Genomic DNA, 16,703 nt, shown 5'->3' with positions numbered 1-16,703 from the left:
TTTTCTTTTCTGAGATAAGTAAAAAGTGGGATTACAGGAAGACAATTTCATGTACATATTTTATGGTTCGAAATTTTAATGGTAGGATAGTTATTTAAGTTTTAAAATATTTAAAAATATTAGCTGGAATACACACATGAAGATAGAGAAATGTAATGCCGTTTCAATTTTAATATATACATTAATGCTCTCTGACCATTCATTCCTCAGGGTAAGTTTGTCTTTGAGAAAGAAAAATACCTTTGTTTGAAATATGCATGAATTCTTTTACATAAGGTAGAATTCAGTCCATTATGAAAATCTATTATAATGGAAGTATCTAAAATTTGATTAGAACATAAAAGCTATTTCAGTCAATATGCAGTTTATATAAATATATCTTTAATAAATTTGGGAATGCTATTAAAGTTCCTCATTAACAAGGTGTTTGATTCTGTTTTGCAGTAAAATCACGAATTTCTCCTGTTAACATATACATGAGTGCTTTTAAAATGCTAATCTAAATGTTTGAGGTAAAGAAATCTGTTACTCAGATATTTCATTGCAATCAGGGTTACTAATCGTGATTATATCACCCAGCCTGTCAAACAGCACTGTTTAATCATATACTGAAAAGTGACAATTATTATAAAAGTGAACACACAATCAAAGAAAGAATTCTAAATCACTGTAATACATTTTGTTTTGTGGTACTTGTGCCTTGTATATCTTATTTTCAGCCTCTGACATAATCATACAGATGAATTCAATAGCAAAATAATTCTACCACCAGGAAGGTGCTGAGGTAAATGATCTCTGGGTCATTTCTAAGCAGCACCGGAAAGCCCCTCCATCTCTTATCTAGCCGAATTCTGAGTGGCAGCATCTTGCCTCTGACGCGCCATCATCTCCGTTCTTCACCTGCTGTCTCTTCCAGCAGCCCGGGCTGGCCCTGGGTTCTGTATGAATTCAAGAAGCAGGTCTCCAGATGAGCCTTTCTTCATTGCAAGCCACCATGTCAAGGCCTGCTTCTGAATGTACTGTCCTAAAGAAGACTTTTACATAGCTACCTTCGTAACCACAATAACGCAGCGCTGTGGAAGTGCTGAAAAACCTAAAGCACGCAAGTCCTTCAGCTCTCTCCTCGGCTGTCTGCCCAGAAGGTCTGGTGGTTTTCTGCAGGTGACTTCCTCCAGACCCCTCTGTGCCCAGCCACGCCACCCTCATCATGCATCACACGTGCATGAAACAGGAAAGATGCAATGGGGAAAATTACTCATTAGTAAGCTCCATACTGTCTTAAAGTTAGTAGATTTCACTAGAAGAAGAGCCACTGGTTTCAAAAAATTCAGAATCAGGATTGAAGCAAGTCTTTGCATACATTGAGTTAGGAGTCTTCTCTGTTCTCCTTCTAGCCACATATATTATGTCATTATCTATGACATTCTTTTAGTCAGTTGGCTCATTAAACCAAAGATTTCTAGCACACTCTAGACCTGCGTAAGTCTTTTACTCAAGGCCTCATTTTTGAGGAGCTGCACAGTTCTATGCTTTGGGATAGTTCCTTTCCCTCATACTGCTTTTTATTGGACCAAACACTCTGAGAAATTCATACTCTCTAGTGTGTTGCTTAAGAAGGCCAAATTCTTTGCTTCCATAAAGTCAATTTTATACTTCATTGAGTTTGTTTTCATATGAGTAGCTTTCATGGTAAAAGTGGTTTCGATGACTCAAAACAATACAGTGGCATTCAGGTTCCTGAATATAGAACTCTATGTTTGTACTCATCATGGGCAAAAGACAAGTCTAAAAAACATTTTGGCTCTAAAGCGACTACAGAATATTTTTGTTGTCATTTCCTATGACTTGTATTTCAGCGTGACATGGCGTTAGTTTCTAGAAGTATAGTATTTGTGCCTCCGCACGAAGAATCCACCTAAACATATCAAACATTGCTTATGGATATTTAAAAAGGTTGCCTCTGTTTAGCGTTATCAATACTTTGAGCACGTGAGTGCTCTCCAGGTGAACCAAGGGGAAGAGGTGTGGAGAGAGGGGAGGAGGGAGAGCAGCAGTGCATCATGGATCTCCAGCTGGAAGCTGGCAACACTGAGAGAAGAAAAGATGGCTACACACAAGAGAATGTGAGTCCTCTTGGCCTAAGGTGGCCCAGGTGATGAGACTGAAGGGACAGAAGAGGAAGATGTGGAAAAGCCAACACCTGCCGTCTACATCTGAGAATATAGGCACCGCTGTGGCAGAACCCTTTCTATAGGAAAAAATACTCATATTTAAATGTACAGTTGAAACGTATTCAAGGCAAACAAATCATACAAAGCTATGCTTGCTGCATCAATTCTCAGTATTTATGGCCAAGAGGACTCACAGACATACAGGTAAGGAGCTGTCTTCCCTCAAGTACACCATAGCACTGATGGGCAGAGGGCGCCAATAGTTCAGGCAGCTTTGGGTCACTATAGTCATGGTACATTCAAAAGGTCACCTGAGTTAAAAGAGGAAAAATTAAGAAATCCTCTCCACTTCCTGAAAGACAGGGGAAAGGAAGCATGAAATGGGTAGCATTCGGTCTGGACCCAAGGGATGAGTAGAAATACATTAGTCAGAGATAAAAAAAAAAACACCTAAAATCTAAGATCTGAACATTTCTGTAGAGAAGTGCTAATCCAAATCCCTCACTCTTTAGATAAGAAAACAGAATAACACTGCAAATACCAGAGTTCTGTCAACAGAAAAGATTCTCACACGACACTGCACACTTTGCTAAGCTCATTGGAAACAGACAGGCTGACTGAGAGAACCTGTGACACCTTGGTGGAGAAATGGCACCGACATCTAAAGGAATAAAAGCTAGATCTTGAAATTTAGATTCAGAAATACTTTTAGAACTTATGTACAAACTTAGTAAAAGAAAACACAGCTGACTGATATATTGAATTTATTTGTATTTGGTTATTTGAAATTTGATAGGGAAGGGGGGAAAACCAAGACCGGTGGGGGGTGTGGGGGGGAGGGAAATGGGTACCAAGACATGTGAAAGGGTATCAATGTATGTGAATTAATGCACCTTCTATCTGGCAAATATCATGTAACCCTTTTACTAATTACAATAAAAAAATACTTAAAGGGAAAAAAAAAAAAAGAAAACACAGCTGAGAAATCCCAGTGTTTCTAAGATTTAGAAATAAGATAATGAACACCCAGGCAGAGAATGTTTGACCAAGGCTATTTTACTAGTTCAGAATCCTAGATACAAAAACATTTACTTTGGAATCACTTTGGAATGGTCAGGAAAAATAAAATAACTCAAAAATTAAGTCAGAAACCATTGACAGAGGAAGGTAATAACACTGTAGAAAACACCCACACAGTTGTGGATTTTGGCACAAGGCCTCCTGACAGATCGCACCTAGCTGAGTGAGGGGTTCTGGGAAAATCTGTGTCTCAACGCATTTCCCATTCACTTCACAGGCCGCCGGGATGTGACGGCTACCTGCTGAGAAAGCTTCGCAGAGGAACAGTCTGACTCTTGACTTGTCTTCATTGTGTCTGGGCAATTGCTCAGACAGAGCATCACAGTCGGGGCCTAGGGCAGGACACATCAGACACCATCACCACAGACAGACAGGAAGTAGAAAGCACTACAGGAGTAAGACGGGGCAGGGGCCGTCTGCGGAGAACCCATCCCTCAGCGAGGGCCCTCTTCCAATATCTAGCACCTTCCAGAACAGACCACAGCTGGAGCCACAAGCCCAGATCTTCTTCCACTTCCAGTAAATTCAGGAGATCCTGATCAAATCAGGGAAAAGCTTACGTTGAAATTATTATTTTTTTATTAATTAGTTAGACTATATAGAAACATAGAAACCTCAATCAGTTTTAAACATATAGATCTTTGAGCAGGTATTTCTCTAAAAAAAATAAAAGACACACAAATGGCCACTGATAATCTCCATGGAAATCAGAATGAACAGGCACCTCACTGGAGTAAGAATGGCTATGCTTGAGGATTGCATTTGGCAATGAGAAATGACAGAGACCCTTCCACACTGTCCAGGAAAACATAAATTAGTCCAGTCCTGATGGAAAACAGAGGGGAGGTCCTTGGAACATGAAACCTAGAATCACTCCATGACCCAGACACTCACATGCTGGGCAGATGTTCCAAAAAGAGGAAATCAGTAGTTTGAGGAGACATAGGCAATTCTGTTTGTGGTGCTGTTGACAACACCAAGAAATGTCCATTGATGAATTTGTAGAGAAAACACAGTGTGTGTGCGCGCGTGCAAGAGAAAGAGAGCCGGCAAGCCAGGGAGCTTTCTTTATGCATTAGGAAGAGAATCCTGGTACTTGCAGTAAAGTTGATGCAGTAGTCAGCACTGTTAACTGAGAGAGCCAGGACGCAGGAGGACAATATACCACGCTTGCGCGTACGCATCCTTCACGAGGGCTGTGACTCTTACAGACCTTAAGAACCCGCACATGGGCACAAGAAGCTGCAAGGCCTTGGGGAGGAATGTGCCAAGAAGAACAAAACACTCGGGCGCGCAAGCCATTCAATTTGTTATTATACAGCATGGCAGGAAAAACACGGTTGGCAGCAATACATTGTACATTTTATAAAACTAATAAAGAGGATATTGAAGGCTCTCAACACAAAGAAATTGAAAATGTTTCAGATGTTTTGTATGCTAATTGCACTAACTGATCATTATAATACATTGTGTCTATATCTTAAAATACCATCTATATGCATAAATACATATAATTATTAACAATGGAAATTTCATGTATATAATCAGATTTGTATGTGATTCTAATTATCACATTCAAATGACGTAAATGTTTCCTTCCTAAAATATCTGACATTTTCTCAGTCATGCAGTTTACAATTTAATATCCTGAGGTCATTGAATACATCAAATTAGTGATTAGAGATAAAAGAGCAGTTTATCTGCATCCTTTCATGTTTGAATCATAACAGACACATATATTGACTTTTGACTGTAGTATGAAAGGTAAAGTTTATCTATCATTGATATTCATGAAGCTTGTTCCTTCTTAATTTCCCAGTTGAAGATTTCTAATTAGTGGCATTCTCATAGACCTGTTGAAAAGTTTTAAATTTTTTTTAAGATGCAAGGACTAGAAATACATATATATACGTATATGTATGTATGTGTGTGTGTGTGTGTGTGTGTGTGTGTGCATAGTGACCACTGGAACTGTACAGAGTTTTCCAGTCTTCTTTCTGAAGACCACTTTTATTTACCCAGGAAACTCACACATGCTCAACATGGAGCCAACAATACAATTCGCAACTAATTGCGGGATTCCTGGGTGATCTCCTCCGAATCCCGAGCCGAGAGAGTTATTATCCAAGCCATTGTCTGTGTTTATGAGGCTTCAGTGAGAGCTCTTCAGGGAAAGCGCTGAAGGAAAGTTGCTGTAAACCTCTCCTTCACAAGGTTGAATGGTTTACAAGAGACTTACAAAAATGTAACAAAATAATGTCACGAGCTAAGGAAATCTATTCACACCTTACAAATATTTAACAATAGGCTTCCGTCAAATATATTCTTTTCATTGTACCATAATTATTATGATATCTATTGAGAAATATGACCTTTTGTCCTATAATTATAATGAATCATATCTTTGTGGAATGAGAATCCAGGAACGTCTTGCCGGGAAGAGATGTGAATAGGCTTACTTACTAACTTTTGTATGTTCGCACAATGACTCTAACGCTTCCTCCACAAAATAAGTCCATGGTTCTTTCCTGGTGGTTGTGCTTTCCATGTGTACTGTTCATCTTCTGGTGGACGGCGTCCTCGTGACCGCTGACCTAACCTGGGTTCCGGGTGGTGGCTGGGGGTCAGAGACCGTGGCACCAGAATGGGAGCTATGGTTGCAGAGCCCTTCCTGTGTCTTCCTGTGCACTGGAGACACAGTGCGTCCTGAACCCATCTGCCAAGTTCACCGAGGAAAATCAGCACAGGATGGGAGAAAAGGAAGATGGGTTCAGGGGAAAGAGACAGAGAAAGGCTGGAGAGCGTGGACGAGGGAGAGCGACGCAATGGAGACTGGAGGTGTGAGCAGTTAGCTGGGAATCCAGGCACCTGAGCCCTCAAGCCTTTCCTCCCACAGCCCTCACCTGAGCGGGGGCCTCCCTCCTCACCCAGCTTCACCACGTGGGCAGGAGGCCTGGCCCCCGAGCCTAGGGAGCTGCAGTATCATTCTTTTCCTTCCCCTGCCTTTGTCCATAAAAAGAACCTTTTACCCATTCTCCTCCTCCCCAGCCTCACTCTCCACCGGGGCCTCTTGTCTTCCCCCAAATCACAGCCCTCAAAATAGCCACGGAGTGGCGTGGACCTAGGCAGACATGTGAGTGTTCGCCTACAGGAGAGGAAGACTTCAGGAGACCAAGATAAAGGGCAGGGCAGCCCTTCAGAAATGGAGCAGTGCAAAGTGAATTCTGCCAAAAAATTTAAATTAAATGTTACAGTTACAATTTGTCTTCCTTACAGAGAAGCCTGATGACTTTCTGTGTGTGGGAAGGGCGGGGTTGATGGAAAAAACAAAAAACGGCTCCCCTTTGGGAATTCAGGGAAGGATTTATAAATGCCATAGCAACTATCAAGTACCTAGGACAGAAGGTTGTTATTTGTATTTTTAAAGGTTACAGGACGGATTCTACACAGACGCAAAGACACAGCTGGAACACTGAGTAATTTTTCTGCAGAAACCTGTAATAAATATTGATCTACAAAAATGAATAGTTAACTTGGGCTCTCCACCTATTTATCATTGTTCCATCCAAACTGTGCCCTGTGCAGATGAAAATGCGGAGTCCTAGAGAGGAAAGACCATTTACAGACTCCCCGAGTCCAGAGCCACAGCTACATGCTCTGGTGATCAAGGAAAACAGATGGAATGGAGCAGCTGTGTGCAGGTCCTCGGGTCGGTCAGGAATATGTACGCAATGCCTCCCACGGGCCAGGTGCTGGGGTCTGAGCGTCAGTGATTCCTGCCCAGGGGTGAACGCTGCATCCAAGTTCCATGGGGCCCCTGTACGCAAGCGCTAGAACGAGCAGAGGTAGGAATTCTATTTAGTGACAGAGGCTGAAGTGAATGCACAGGGAACAAGACAGGCGAGGTGTGGCTGGAGAACAGGGTCAGGAGCGGAAGCTTCTAGGTGACTTCAGGGTACGTTTCACTGTCTAATATGGATAATCACCACCTCCAGGGAACAAGCATACAAACAAAACCAAAAGAGCCTGACACCCAAAGAGCTCCGATGGGGCCTGCAAAGGCCTCTTGAGGGATGGAGATTCCGTGCAGTTCACTGCTCTTTCTCTTCATATGGTTCACTGGTTTACACGTCTCTCCCGCATCACGTTTTGTGTTCACGTGCTGACACCTGTCCGTGGTTGTGCACACTGTTCTCCTTTCACAAACATTGTCCCTGACAGTTGGGTTGTGGCACGGGAGGGAGAGGCCCGCACCACCTCACTCACTGCCTTCTGCCCGGGAGCTTCACAGACTTCAGGCGAGACAAGCTTTCCTGTCCCGGGGACGCCGACGCCTGACTCCGTGCCCTCTGTAGACCCCGCTCCTCTCAGCCCACCTGCCTGAAACTGACCCGCAGAGCCAGCCTTGAGCACCTGGGCACTTTTCAGAATGCACCTTCTGGCCTCCATCTTCATCTGGGTGGCATCTCCATATCCCAGACTCGGCCCAGAGACATTTCATTTGCAATTTCAACATCCCAGACTGGGCCCGGAGACACGACCTTTACGATTCGGATCTCTGGGGTTTGATAGGTGACTTGTCTCAAGGACTATACCAAAGTGATTCATTTTGAGAGGGATTTATTTTTCATTTTCATTTTGTGTCAGTGATGAATGCACACAGATCCCTCGCAAGTAGAGCAGAACAAGCAGGCCTGGCCCGGAGAGGCAGGTTCTTCAGGAGTCTAGCTCTAGCATGATCAGTGATGACCAGTGAAGAGGGATCACCCACTCTGACTACACAGGCCACCAGTGCCCACACCACAGCCATCTTCTCGGGGCGGCATGGAAGGAGGCGAGGATGAGCTGTGATTCACCAGTACTTCCAGTCATTTCTCATCAGCTGGAGGCTATCAAGCACCAAGAAACTGGCAGATAATACAATCTATACGTAGGGTGGTTCATGAAGAAGTCTGGTGTGTTGAAATCTTCTTGAGATTCAGGTTGTGTGCGATATGAATCACGAGAACATGTATAGACACACAGTGGATTTTTACTCATCCATTAGAAAGCATGACATTGTACCATTTATAAAGAAATGGAAATATTTGGGAAAAAATTATGTAAGTCAGGCTGAAAGATACAAAAGGTCCAAGTTTTCCCTTGTATGTGGAAACCAGACTTAACTGAGAAACTCATAAGTAAACACATTAGGCTGTGTACAAGTGGGAACACATATGTTAACCAGAATATGGTAGATCCAAGTGAGATCCAAGGAGTAGAATTCCTTAGAAAACCAAAATCAGAGCTTAGCAAAATGAAAGAGAAAGCAGGTACCCAAAGTGGGTGGGGTGGGGTCAAGGGGCAAGGCTGGACAAATGGAGGGGAAAAAGCACAGGAGAATTCAGTGGAGCTACTACAAAATTAAGCAGAGTGAGGGAAGGGTGGGGTAGGGTGAATGAGAATGCTGAAAGACACACCTTGCATTCAGAAACTGCTTTGTTAAACTGCAGCTCCTTTGAACAACTACTTAAAGACAACAATAAAAGTAGATTTTCCTTCTAAACAGGAACTAAACTATGCATAGAAACGTCAGCAAAGATGTGTGCACAAGGCTTCTCACCTCTCAATACATCACAGGACAGTCAAAGCCCACTACCTTTCACCTCATCTCACCAGCAGGCAAAGGAGAGGCAACTGAGATGCCAAAGCTCTGGCCCTGGAAAACAGCTGTTCACTGTGGCTAAATAGCTTGAATTTAAGATTTAATCTTTGCAAACCTTTTTTTGGAGTTGTGCAGACGTTTTCTCCACAACCCACTGAAGAATAAGTTTCAGGAAGCCTGGCGGCGCTTTATGACCTGCAGACCCTGGAGCAGGCTGTGCAGAGGACACAGGAGCAGGGAACCAGGCAGGACCCGAGGTCATCTGGCGAATCTTTTACCCACATGCATACAACAACCTGGAACAAGGGTGGCCGCTGACCCCACCACAGGCCAGCCGAGCTGCACTGGCCTGCCGTGGAAAATGACTTGGTACCAACAGCTGTCCTTGGTTTCTAAGGCTGGGAGCCAGGCGCATGGGCCCCGGCTGTGAGATCTGACCACTGTACCAGGGAACGTGGCACATCCTGCCACAGCCACGGGATTGCCCCCGAAGTCCCGCCGAATGAGCAGCCACATCCCCCGCCATGCCCCACACAGAAGCTGCAGGAACAGGAAGGCCCAGCTTCACCTGGTGCCAGGAAGGTCACTGCACCTGTGGCCTATTTGAACTCCTGTCTCCTGGCTGCACAATGTTGAGAAATATAATGTAAATAACTCACCCATGTTTCTTCCTCTCAAACCCCTCAGTGTGCTCGCACTGGCTTATCACCCCACCCCGCAGACAGGCCTCTGCCCCGGTCCACCTGCCCCGCAGACAGGCCCATTGTCTGGGTTCCCAGCCCAAAGTAATTCCTGAGAGGGATAGCCTGGTGTCTCAGGGACCACTGCTGTGGGGGGGCTGGCAGGGGCGGGGAGGCAGGCGGCTGGCAGGATGGTGAAGCTTACCCAAAGGGTGCAGCCATCACCACACACACACAGAGCAGAGTCTTCAGGTGGTGAAGGTTCAGTAAAGCTGCCCAGCCCAGGTAGAGTCCAGAGGTGGCCGGACCTGGACAGAACCCGCCTTTGTTTTCTTTGGAGATTCCAGTTGTCCAGAGCTGGGCTCCACTCTGGGTCCTGGGGACAGAACTACAGACCACAGACAGGCCACCTGCACACATGGAATGTTCCAGATGGCCACGGAAGCCCTGGGCTCCCTGGCTGGAAGGCTGCTGAGGAGGATCTGGCCCCAGGCAGTCAGAGGGGACCCGAGGGCTGTTTCTTGCATGGCCACATTCAAGACATGAAGCTTAACAGCGGTGGAGAGCCATTTTCTCCCACTGACACATCATAAAGGATGACTGATGTCACGAGAGCTTGGGCAATAGCAAAGCGAAAGAAATGTTGCTTCAAAATGAAAGGTGTAGCAAAGTCCACAGCCATCTATCTACCTTTAATTTCTCAGAAATACTCCGAAAGAGTTCTCTAACATTTTCCTTGGCCATTTTCCCAGGCAGGAAATAAGTAAACACAGGGAATCTCAGGGTGTTCTTGCTTTGGCAAGCATCACAACGGTCACGAATCAACGAGGAGAGCTAGCTGAGTGACAGCTTCAAGGTCATGGAGTATGCTGGCTGTTACTTTACATCTGGACCTCATGCGTGTGGTTGGAGGCAATTCTGCAGCAGAGACTGAAGATTCAAACCTCTTCATTTTATGGCACTTCTAAGAATAGAGGCAGCCAATCGCCACCTGTACCCCAGCTGGACCGCGACATAAAACATGACTCATGTGACAGCACATGAGTGCCCACTTAGGAGGCCGTCCAGCTGACCCAGCGTGAGTCTTAATTGTGGTCATTTTAACATCATCTTATCTTTCTGCAGGAACACAAAAATTACATGCATTTGGTGTAAGACATTACAACAGAGACTGTACATTGCTGACCTTCTCATCCTTAACAGATACTTTTTTGTTCTTAATGCATCAGATTTTTCACCACTGCTGTTGATTCTGAAAATGTCTTCACCAATACGTACGGCCAGCCACCACCAGAAGGGCTTTACCCCAAATTTTGACACGGCACAGCCTTTTGAGGAGAGAACGATTTACAGCTTGTAAGACAGATTTCTAGAGCAGGGAGCAGTTTCTTCCAAAGCCTAATTTGAATACAATGTCACTATACCATAGGGGAGTTGTAATGTGGATGCGAATGTTCTGGACAATTAATAAAAATTACCATCATACCGAGAAAACCATAGTAATCATCGAATGGAAAAACATGGTGTAAAACTGCTGTATCTGTCATTCACCGAATTGTTGATAAGTACAAAGGGCAAGATTCTGACTTGCTGAAACAAATGTATTTTGGGGGGAGGTTTGTTTGCTTGTTTGCTTCCACGATAAATCAAAGTAGAATCATGAGAATTACTTAGCCTGCTTGGGTTCATCACTCGGGAGTAACAGTTTCTAATAACTGTTGATCGGGTAGATTGGAGAGCAGTGACTTCACCGTAGCTGGAATGATGAGAAGAGCACCAGCTTGTCATGAGCGTGGCTGGAGTGGGGTGACGGGTGAGTAGCATAAGCCAGGAGGAGGTGTAGGCTCGCCTGGGCACTCAGGCAGGAAGAGAGTGTGGGCTTTTCTCCACTCCATAAGCTGCGAGGCCTTGGGGAGAGGTGAGTGTGGAGCTGGGGCCCCGTGGGGCCTGGGTGAGGACAGGGCAGGTCACACGCCAGAACACCCCGCGTCAGAACCCAGCTCCACAGCCATAGTCTGCTTGTCCTCAGCAAGGCAACTGATCCTGCTCTCAAAACACGTTCATGAGCGCTGCAAAAATTCAGTATGACAACCAAGATACACAGGAGAATCAAGGTCCTTGTCAGAGCCATCTGGAAATTAAATATGATTGTCATTGTCTTCCTCTCTACAATTACGAACCTTATCCAAGTGCTTTTTGGATGCTGGGATTGGATTCTGACAGCCCTAGGTTTGAAAAGGGCTATCACAAACACAAGGAGAGAAAGACTAGAGTCCGCATCTTCCATCATCCTCGACCCACGCGCTTTGTCTAGTTGGAAGCCTTGTAGACATGTCCTGGTTACACTGGGTATGGTGACGGCTGCTTCAATTCTAGAGTACTAGAAAGATGGGATGAGTGAGGAAGGATGGATCCCCTTGAGAAAGTTCTAGATCTTGACATCCCCAACGGGAGGAGACGTTGCCTCTAGGAGGCAGCAAAGAAGGCAAAATGCATCTGGGCGGAGCTGGCGTGGCCTCCGTGGGGTGTGTCACTGGAGTTTCATCCTACACGTGCCGCTGAGAAACTCACCCGAGTGCTCCCGCCACTGCCAACCCAGGCCACCGAGCTGGAGATGGAATATTTCTCTTTAATGTAAAATGCGCAGAGAGAGTGGGCCCAGAGGAAGCACTCCTCCTCCGCTGGTAGCTCATACTAATTGTCAAAGCACACCTTGGAGGGGGCGGGGTGAGAACCGCAGGGGAAGATGGAGCCTCTCCACAGAAGGCCTGCAGCAGCAAGACACTCCCTGTCTGTTCTCTCTCACTGATGTACGAAGGACTTGCAACTCAACAGAAAAGTACACAGATACCATGCATCGTGACCAAGGCCACCCCTCTCACCAGTCTCCCCCAATCCCCAACACACTCCCCTTTCCTCAGTTTTCTTAATTTTGTAGGCTATGTATTGAGTATTGGGCATGAAACCTCTGGAACCTGCCTCTCGTCCAGGGAGCCCTGGAGGTGAACGGGTCCAGCTCTTAGTGTGTTGGGGAGCTCAGAGACCTTGCCTTGCTCCTCCGTGTACACATGCCGGATGGCTCTTTACAGGACACTATGATCAAATGCAGCGATCGCTCTTGTATCTTGAATGGGTCCTGACTCCTACTGTGTAGATAATGAAACTGCAAAATCCAAATTGGGGAGAAGGATGGAAGCTACGTTCATTAACTGAGCCTGGGAATAAATGCAGGGTAATAAAAAATAGATCCTTTCTATTTATCCACTGTGTGTGTGTGTGTGTGTGTGTGTGTGTGTGTGTGTGTGCGCGCACACGCACGTGAGCGAGTGGAGGGATGGATTAGCTAGATGCTGTTATATCTACAATTATAAGAATAAAATTATCAAGGAGAGCTGTAAATGGTGACTCAAAATTTCTATTAAGTATTGGATAAGGATTAGGTCTTGGTCTTAAGCTAAAATCAAGAGCGAGATTATTGTTAACCATGCATATAATCAGAAATGGATTGTGGAATTCCTACAAAGTATGAAGAATGCCATAGTTAAATATTCTTTTTAGACCCCTAGATACCATTCTTGCATTATTTGGTTGACACCTTTGGCTTATTTATTGATGTGAAGACTCATCTCCAAATCTTTCACATGCTAGGATGCACTCTAAGACTCTGAGTCACATCTCTACCCCACTTCATTCTAAAAATACAACGTCAGGCTGCAATGAGAAACAAGACAATAAATGAAAAGGAGAAAGGAAAGGGAAAAGAAAACAGAGCTAATTAATAAGGAATAGCGATGCAGAAGCATGCAAATTTGAAGAAGAAAACAATGCCAAGTAAAATACCAGTTGTCCTAAATATATATTATGAAAGAAAAACGTGACCAAATGCTGAAGCACTGGGAAAACATTATTTTAACTTGGCAGATGATATGAAACTGTGTTCGAAGCAGAGGGAACAAAGAAATCAGCAAACAAATGATCATAACTGTCCCAGGAGTTTCCCATCCTTTTATGAGCACATTTCAAACAGTAGAAATGATTTCAAGACAACCTTTCTGGCCTCTTTATGGTATGACAGCCCTGTTCTGGGCTTTACGCTGAATCTAAAAGACTTTTCTCCAGATCAGCTCTACATTTGGAAGAACAGAAAGTTCTCAGCTGTTCCGTTCTCAAAATTTCACTCTGCTGCCCCTACATACAACAAAAAAATAGTCTTGTTTTCTGGCAGGAAAATGAAGAGGAGAAAAGTGATTAGCTTTGATTTCTTTTCACATTTCCACTTAGTCTTGCCCTAGATTCTTTAGAGTCAAGAGAGAAAAAAAAAGGCAAAAAAAAGAAAAAAAAATGAAAGCGTCATTCTGTAAACAATGTTTGAACTCCTCACCAGTTTCCTCCTGTCTGCACAAAGCTCTCGGGGACATGTTCCAGCTAATAATCTACTTCAATTCATATTCAATTAAAGCAATTCATTGCAAGGAATAAGGAGTCTCTGCACAGATTATTTAATTGACCCATTACTGGATGTGTAGCTCTTGCACCTGGATGGATTCAAGTCTCCACTCTGCCCCCACCCTGTCCCCACTGGGAGCACAGAGGCCCCGGCCTTCCACAAAATGGTGCCTGAAAGCTCGCAGGCTTCCTGCAGAGCGCTGCAGCCAGGAAGGATGGCCCAGCTGGAGGCGCCTGGCTTCTCTCAGGGGATGAAATCTGGTGGAAGATTGAATGGTCAGGGAAAACAGTGTTCTCCCTCTACATATCCCCAGGTCGCTTAGTTATGACAGTTCTCTGTTTTCTCAAACGAGCCGCTGCTTTAAGTATTGTGGGGAAGAGGTGGTCTTAGGATTTGAACTCCTGGCGTAGTCCTCGCTAAGCCATGGCTTCCATCCTGACTTGTGCTTCCTGCTGGTAGGAGAGGCCTGGCTTCCCTTGCAGCCATCTGCCTACTGTGAGGCTTTGCCCAGCTTTCCTCTGTGGTGACGGAGTCCTGAGGGCTTCCTCCATGCTGCCTGGCGCAGAGCCCTAAGTCAGTGCATCTCCCTGGGCCAGGTAGGCACTGATGGAGAGGGGTTTCCTGGACATTCCTGCAGGGCTGGTGTCCTCAACTTCCCAAGGAGCCCCTGGCTCTAGCATCACTTTCCTTGAAAACATCCATATATGTGTATATATCTACATAGATATATAAAAAGGGCAGCGATTCAAACAGCAGTCTGACAGATGTCCTTCCTCCCTTCCTCCCTTCTCCTTTCTTTCTTTCTTTCTTTCTTTCTTTCTTTCTTTCTTTCTTTCTTTCTATGGTTAAATCTCAAACCTAATGCCAACACTAACAAAATCTTTAAAGAATTTCATGAATTTTAGAATGTTTATTTTTTATTGTAATTAATAGAAGGGTTACATTATATTCTCCAGATAGAAGGTGCATTTCTTAACATCATTACTACCCCTTCTCATGATTTTGTCCCCCTTTCCTATCCTATTTCAAATAAACAAATAGACATATATACCAATACACCAAATAGCAAGATAAGATACGTAACAATATGAGATAACCAAGGGACAGCAAAAGAGATGAGCAATAACATAGTACATTAAGAACAACAGTCATACCTTATATGGCTCTTGTTTCTGTAACCTGGAGGTCCTTTCATTTAGCCTCATCCTATGTGGCCTTATGTATCTAGTTTTACGGCTATGGTAAATCTCTGCTAGGAGAGCCTAAGGTTTCTACTGATTATGACAAATGAGGGAAAGCATTGAGCCTATGTTTTTTGAGTCTGGCTTACTTCACTTAATATGAGGTTTTCAAAAATATGGAACGCTTCACCAATTTGTGTGTCATCCTTGTGCAGGGGCCATGATAATCTTCTCCGTATCATTCCACCTTGAGCCAGACTGCTTCCATTGTTCAGAAACAGTGCGTGGCCTGCAGGCATGCCTCAGGAACCCAGTCAGCTCTCCGGATCTACTCGGCCAGTTTAGTCCAGAGAAACCAAGACAGTATGTAAAGTTTGTACACGACCACTGCCTGGATAGCTGTGTCTCCCTCCTAGACGTCTTCTTTCTCATTGGGACACATTTACAGAGCAGTCATGGAGAAGATAATGTCTTCCTCTTCAATCTTTGGCATGGTAGGCAAAATCTATGTTGAGGAGATGCAGACACCACTGTAAGCGTTCAGGCTTTCACCTCTTGATACACTAAACAGCTTGTATCTCTAGCACACACGCGTCTCAGCCTTTTCTTTTCTTCTTCTTCCAGCAGTTTGGACCTATTTCATGCTTCCCACCACAGCTGGAATGACAAGAGTTTGCAGCATGGCCAGGCTCTTTATTTGACATGGAATCTCATGGGTTTTTTGTTTCCCCGGGGCTGTTGGAACCACGATCCTTCCTGCCCCAGCCCCCATGGTGGCAGGGGGACAAACGCATACCACCTGACCAGCTCCCAGTCAAGAAGGGTCTCCTGCATTCACCCAGCAGGCCACAAATCTTGGTTCTCTTGAACTGAGCTTCTCAAGGAGCTAAGATTCAGGGCAATCACTTGCATGACTTCCCACGTCTGTGTGCACACCCCCTCTCTCCCTCAAACCAAATCCTCAAGGAACCACAGATGCTGTATGAGGACCTTTTTGCAGCCTGTGTGGCAGGCTGCATGGGTGCCACCACGATCTCCCTCGGGCTCCGCTGAGTTCTGCCAACACCGCTTGCTGGGAGATGCCAGGACTTAATCACCTTAATGCATAATCAATATCTTATTGAATCAAACGTAGCCTGAGGATGATTAAATTATCAATTGACTTAATTACAAGCTAGGGCCATAGGAAGGATTTTAGAGCACATGAAGATAATAGCTAAGGAAGAAGGAAGCATGGCAGAAACCCCTTGAAGGCCAGGATGGTGTATAAGGTGTAAACTGAGGCAGACTGCTATGTGTGAGTCTCTTAACCAAGCTCCAAAGGAAGGATCTCCTTGGTAGACTTTCTAACTGGAAGGTGAAATAAAAAGCCACAATCTTGTCTTACAAGAAAGGCCTGTGCCTCCCTGGACCCTCAGGAGGGCGAGAAATCTATGGAGCCATGCTGACATCCATGCAAACGCAAGGGACTGCAGGCCACCGGTCCAACGTCCCTGGGAA

At 44.8% G+C, this 16,703-nt stretch overlaps 1 protein-coding gene and 1 non-coding gene across 2 annotated transcripts in view; both read right to left on the bottom strand.

Moving 5' to 3' along the window:
• The window catches only part of Csmd1 (CUB and Sushi multiple domains 1), a 705,832-nt gene that overhangs the window by 599,275 nt on the left and 89,854 nt on the right, over window positions 1-16,703 (bottom strand). The gene's annotated exons all lie outside the window — the stretch shown is intronic.
• Window positions 15,374-15,478, bottom strand: LOC150049512 (U6 spliceosomal RNA). The gene has a single exon (XR_016539058.1). It is a non-coding gene; the product is annotated as a U6 spliceosomal RNA (small nuclear RNA).

This window comes from Megascapheus bottae, chromosome 20, assembly GCF_031878675.1.
Source record: "Megascapheus bottae isolate mThoBot1 chromosome 20, mThoBot2.hap1, whole genome shotgun sequence".
Lineage (NCBI taxonomy): Eukaryota > Metazoa > Chordata > Mammalia > Rodentia > Geomyidae > Megascapheus > Megascapheus bottae.
The sequence above is the reverse complement of the archived record's forward strand: the minus strand, read 5'-3'. Positions and strand labels throughout refer to the sequence as shown.